Source organism: Hyla sarda, unplaced genomic scaffold (genome assembly GCF_029499605.1).
Source record: "Hyla sarda isolate aHylSar1 unplaced genomic scaffold, aHylSar1.hap1 scaffold_1727, whole genome shotgun sequence".
Taxonomy (NCBI): domain Eukaryota; kingdom Metazoa; phylum Chordata; class Amphibia; order Anura; family Hylidae; genus Hyla; species Hyla sarda.
Window position 1 is genome coordinate 60,726 of NW_026608368.1, and position 5,683 is coordinate 66,408.

At 44.9% G+C, this 5,683-nt stretch overlaps 1 pseudogene; it reads left to right on the top strand.

Annotated features, from left to right (window-relative positions):
• The first annotated feature begins 1,144 nt into the window (after window positions 1-1,144).
• On the top strand, window positions 1,145-1,279 carry LOC130312780 (U2 spliceosomal RNA; annotated as a pseudogene).
• The last annotated feature ends 4,404 nt before the right edge of the window (window positions 1,280-5,683 follow it).

Genomic DNA, 5,683 nt, shown 5'->3' on the forward strand with positions numbered 1-5,683 from the left:
CTTCTCTAATGGGGAGAACAGTTTTGTTATAGGATTTGTTATTTTCTAACTTTTCTGCGGGTGACAATTTTAGGATTCTATTAATGTCAGACGGGAACGTGACGTTTAATTAAATGTATCCTATGATTAGACACCCCACTAAAGGCTGGTGAATTATACATTATAGTCCCTGTGTTATTGTTGCACCAACTAGTACTTGTTTAGGCGCAGATACATTGTGTTTTTGCCATTTCAGATTTTGTCGCAGATTATGGTTATTTATTTATTTATTTATTTATTTTGTTACTTCGGTACTCCACCGGAAAACATTTTTTTTTAATCAACTGGTGCCAGAAAGTTAAACAGATTTGTAAATTACTTCTACATAAAAATCTTAATCCTTCCAGTACTTATCAGCTGTTGTATGCTCCACAGGAAGTTGTGTAGTTCTCTCCAGACTGACAACAGTGCTCTCTGCTGACACCTCTGACCAGTAGAGTTGAAGCAAATCCTCATAGCAAACCTCCCCTGCTCTGGACAGTTCCTGATATGGGCAGAGGTGTCAGCAGAGAGCACTGTGGTCAGACTGGAAAGAAAATTCCGGTGTAGTATACAGCAGCTGATAAATACTGTAAGGATTAAGATTTTTAAATAGAAGTAATTTACATATCTTGTAAGGCAAAGGGATATGGATACCGCTCTCACCAGCGCCGGACACCTCTTGCACCTGTGCTGCGGACTGCCGGCACCGCCTCCGGCAACTCCTTATGCTAGAAAGAACTCCGTCCGGCACCAAAGTATGAGGTAAAAAAGGCTTGTCTTTATTTATTCCACTGCAGGATACATACAGATAAAGATGACTGACGCGTTTCGCCCTTTGCAGGGCTTTGCAAAGGGCGAAACGCGTCAGACATCTTTATCTGTATGTATCCTGCAGTGGAATAAATAAAGACAAGCCTTTTTTACCTCATACCTTGGTGCCGGACGGAGTTCTTTCTAATTTACATATCTGTTTAACTTTCTGGCAACAGTTGATTAAAAAATAAAATAAAATGTTTTCCACCAGAGTACCCTTTTAAGTCTGAACACGCCCCTGCAAAACTGGAGTAATTCTGTCTGGCGATATTATTATATCTAAAACACAAATCTTTTCTATTTATGGACAGTCGCTTCTCGGCCTTTTGGCTAAGATCAAGTGTAGTATCTGTTCTTATCAGCTTTCGCCGGTGACCCGAAGCGCCGGTATTGAGCTGGTGGGGATGGGTGCTGCATGGAGGAGGCAGGTGTACCAGGACGTTCCGGGGCTGGTTCTGAGGAATCAGCTCGACGGCTGCCCTGATGTGACCTGCTTCCTCCGGGTCTCGCCTCGGGGAGTGGTGACCCTGAGGTGCCGAAACTCACTGGGTGTTATAACTCACCGAGTGAACGCACTACATTATTACTCTTCACCTTTGGCACTCACCCTTGGTATCCCGGCCTTCTGGCTAGGATTCGGGCAATTTTTATAGATCCGGCTGGATGACCGGGCAGTATATCTGCACTCCTCCACTTATTTATTATTTTGTGTTTTGTCACTGTGCCACTTTTACGTGTTGTTTTGTACACAGGATTGTCAGGATGTGGTAGCCCTTCTGGGTGTCCCTCCTGGCAGTCTAAGGAAGGTGTGTGTGGCCATTAGGTTCCTCACCTCCCTGCAACCCCTGGGCATCTTGGCTTCGGTCAAGATGCCATTAGTATACGGCTCCTCGGCTGATACTTTGGCTAACGCCAAGGTTGAAGCCAGGAGCATTTTCAGCCCCTTAGTAGCTTCGGCGAAAAGGGGCATCAAACCTGGATCCTTGCAGGTGCCTTTTGGCCCGGAGGTGAAAGGTAGGTTTGTTGGGGGGGCCTCTCTCCTGTTGGAGAAGGGCTTAGCAATAGACCACACGTGCAGGGGGGCCTCCAGCTGCTCCAAAAAGTCCAATTAGAAAATTAAAACTTCACCTTTAATATAGTATGTTTAAAAACAAAGGATATCCATGATGGAAATAAAAAAAGAAAGGTAAACCGACGCATTTCGAGCCTGTACTGGCTCTTAGTCGTGGCACTAAGGGATCTCCTTTGATCCCTTTCCATCATGGATATCCTTTGTTTTTAAACATGCTATATTAAAGATTAAGTTTTAATTTTCTAATTGGACTTTTTGGAGCAGCTGGAGGCCCCCCTGCACGTGTGCTTTCTACTTCCATTGTTCTCCGGGACAAGGCCCACGCCTTGCCTGCCTTGCTCTCCTGCAACTACGGAGCTCCTGCATCCAATACCACACGGTGGTGAGCTGAATCCCCCTTTTTCTTTGTTTTTTGCATTAGCAATAGACCGCATCCTTTGTGCACGTTTTTTTTAGTGTGACACGTTTGCACTTTTTCTTGCACTTTGGGTGATAGAGAGCACGCGCCTCGGCTATAAAAAAAAAAAAAGTACGCAGAAATCTTACAATAACCTGAATACCCCCTATCCCCCTTAGACATAGGTACAGATGGGCTCATACCCCGATTTGTCAGTGGAGTCGGGGTTATTATTCTTCTACTTTTTTTTTCTAGAAGATGAAAAGATGAAAACAGATGAAGAGGACGACAGTGAGTTTGAAGATTTGTCTTCAGGTAAACGATTTCTTACAAAGAACCCTGGGCAGAAATATTAATCATTTATGATTCTACAGAATCTCTGGCCGCAGGCTTCCACCCAAAGCAGCGGTCTCCAAACTCTGGACCTCCAAATGTTGCAAAACTACAACACCTAGCATGCCCGGACAGCCTTCGGCTGTCCGGGCATGCTTGGCGTTGTAGTTTTGCAACATTTGGAGGTTCATAGTTTTAAAGGGGAACTCTGGGAAAATAAACAAATAAATGAACTGGTGCCAGAAAGTTAAACAGATTTGTAAATGACTTCTATTAAAAAATCTTTACCCTTCCAGTACTTTTTAGCAGCAAATATTTGGAATATAGTGCTATATATTCGTAATGACGAATTTTTATGCACATTTTTATGCAAATTTTCCACGCGAATAGGGGTCTATCACGTGGGTCTGTTTTTCATATTTTTTATTTTTTTTCACATGCTAATTTTTATGCAATTTTTATGAGCATGGAAAAAAAATTATGCAAATTTGCATGGAAAAACAAGTGAATGAACATAGCTAATATGCGAACTTTGTGAACATAGGATGAATAATCGTCAATATATTCGCGAAATGTTGCGAATTCGAATATGGCCCCTGCTGCTCATCACTAATCCTTATACTCAGAGTATTCAGTGATGTCTGGTGTGAGATTTATACAGGATCTCTGGACACTTTAGTGTATACAATGTCCTTGTCTGTGTGTGGACCCCCAGTGATTATGTACGTGAAGCTTCTCCTTATATAATGATGGATGAGTGTAATGAGCAGGGTCACCAGACATCCTGGTGTTACCGAGATAGTTCTGGTGTTTAGACAACCATCCCGAAAAACTTTTATGTCACAGAACCTGGACACTGCTCCTAAAACGGCCTATGCTGTCTGATCTTAAAGAGCCATCCTGCACTGTGGCCACTTTAAGAGCAGTTGCTGCTGGTAGCTTGTAGGACAGAGGTAATGAGTGTGATGCACATAAGCCCTTCCGTTACATCGTGCCCCTGATGTTGCGCAGGAGGAAATAAGGAGAGCCTGCAGGACAACGTGTGACCTGCCCAGGTCTGTAAGGTAACTGGTAACTACAGCGTTCGGCCTCAGTCCCTCACTGCTCCTCTGGCCTCCATAGAAGTAGGTCCTGACTCTGGACCAGATGAGCAGTAGAGGACCACAGCAGGGCAGTATATCTGGGGACTGGGGCCACTTACTATGGGGGCACAGAAAAGGGGCCTATAAAAACTATGAGGACACAGAGAGGGAGGCCTGCAATTATGGGGCACAGAGAGGGGCCTATAACTATGGGGGCACAGAGAGGCGGGCCTACAACTATGGGGAGCAAAAAGAGGGGGACTTCAACTATGGGGACAAAGAGAGGGGGCCTACAACTATGGGGGGGGGCAAAGAGAGTGGGCCTATAACTATGGGGGCAAAGAGAGGGGGCCTATAACTATGGGGGCACAGAGAGGGGGCCTACAACTTTGGGGAGCAAAGAGAGGGGGACTTCAACTATGGGGACAAAAAGAGGGTGCCTACAACTATGGCGGGGGGGGGCAAAGAGAGGGGGCCTATAACTATGGGGGCACAGAGAGAGGGCCTACAACTATAAGGGCACAGAGAGGGGGCCTACAACTATGAGGAGCAAAGAGAGAGTGCCTACAACTATGGGGGGCAAAGAGAGGGGGCCTACAACTATGGGGGGCAAAGAGAGGGGGCCTACAACTGGACAAAGAGAGGGGCAAAGAAAGCAAAGATAGGGGGACTTTGACTAAAAGGCAAAAGAGAGAGGGACTTCAACTATGGGAGCAAAGAGAGAGGGACTTAAACTATGGGACGTCACTCATGATTCACCTAACTGTAATAATTTATGCAGTCTGCAGGGCCTGTGCACAGCTGGTATCTACCACTGTGGGGGAACATTGGCACATTTTTAGGGCAATTTTGTATCGCTAATGGGTGACTTTTTTTTTAAATCTGGTTACACTGTTCATGAGAGAACTAAACTATAGAAAATGTAAAGCTGGACTGATCTGTACATCATAAGGCCATTGGGGTCTGTGCCATGGGATCCCCATTGATTTTAGGGGCTGTGACACTCAGAGGAGCAGTATAGATGTGACATCAGAGGAGCACTATAGATGTAACACTCAGAGGAGCAGTATAGATGTGACATCAGAGGAGCACTATAGATGTGACACTCAGAGGAGCACTATAGATGTAACAATCAGAGGAGCAGTATAGATGTGACACTCAGAGGAGCACTATAGATGTAACACTCAGAGGAGCACTATAGATGTAACACTCAGAGGAGCAGTATAGATGTGACACTCAGAGGAGCACTATAGATGTAACACTCAGAGGAGCAGTATAGATGTAACACTCAGAGGAGCACTATAGATGTAACACTCAGAGGAGCACTATAGATGTGACACTCAGAGGAGCACTATAGATGTGACACTCAGAGGAGCACTATAGATGTGACACTCAGAGGAGCACTATAGATGTAACACTCAGAGGAGCAGTATAGATGTAACACTCAGAGGAGCACTATAGATGTGACACTCAGAGGAGCACTATAGATGTGACACTCAGAGGAGTACTATAGATGTAACACTCAGAGGAGCACTATAGATGTGACACTCAGAGGAGCACTATAGATGTGACATCAGAGGAGCACTATAGATGTGACACTCAGAGGAGCACTATAGATGTAACACTCAGAGGAGCACTATAGATGTAACACTCAGAGGAGCAGTATAGATGTGACACTCAGAGGAGCAGTATAGATGTAACACTCAGAGGAGCAGTATAGATGTAACACTCAGAGGAGCACTATAGATGTAACACTCAGAGGAGCACTATAGATGTAACACTCAGAGGAGCACTATAGATGTGACACTCAGAGGAGCACTATAGATGTGACATCAGAGGAGCACTATAGATGTGACACTCAGAGGAGCACTATAGATGTGACACTCAGAGGAGCACTATAGATGTGACACTCAGAGGAGCACTATAGATGTGACACTCAGAGGAGCACTATAGATGTGACACTCA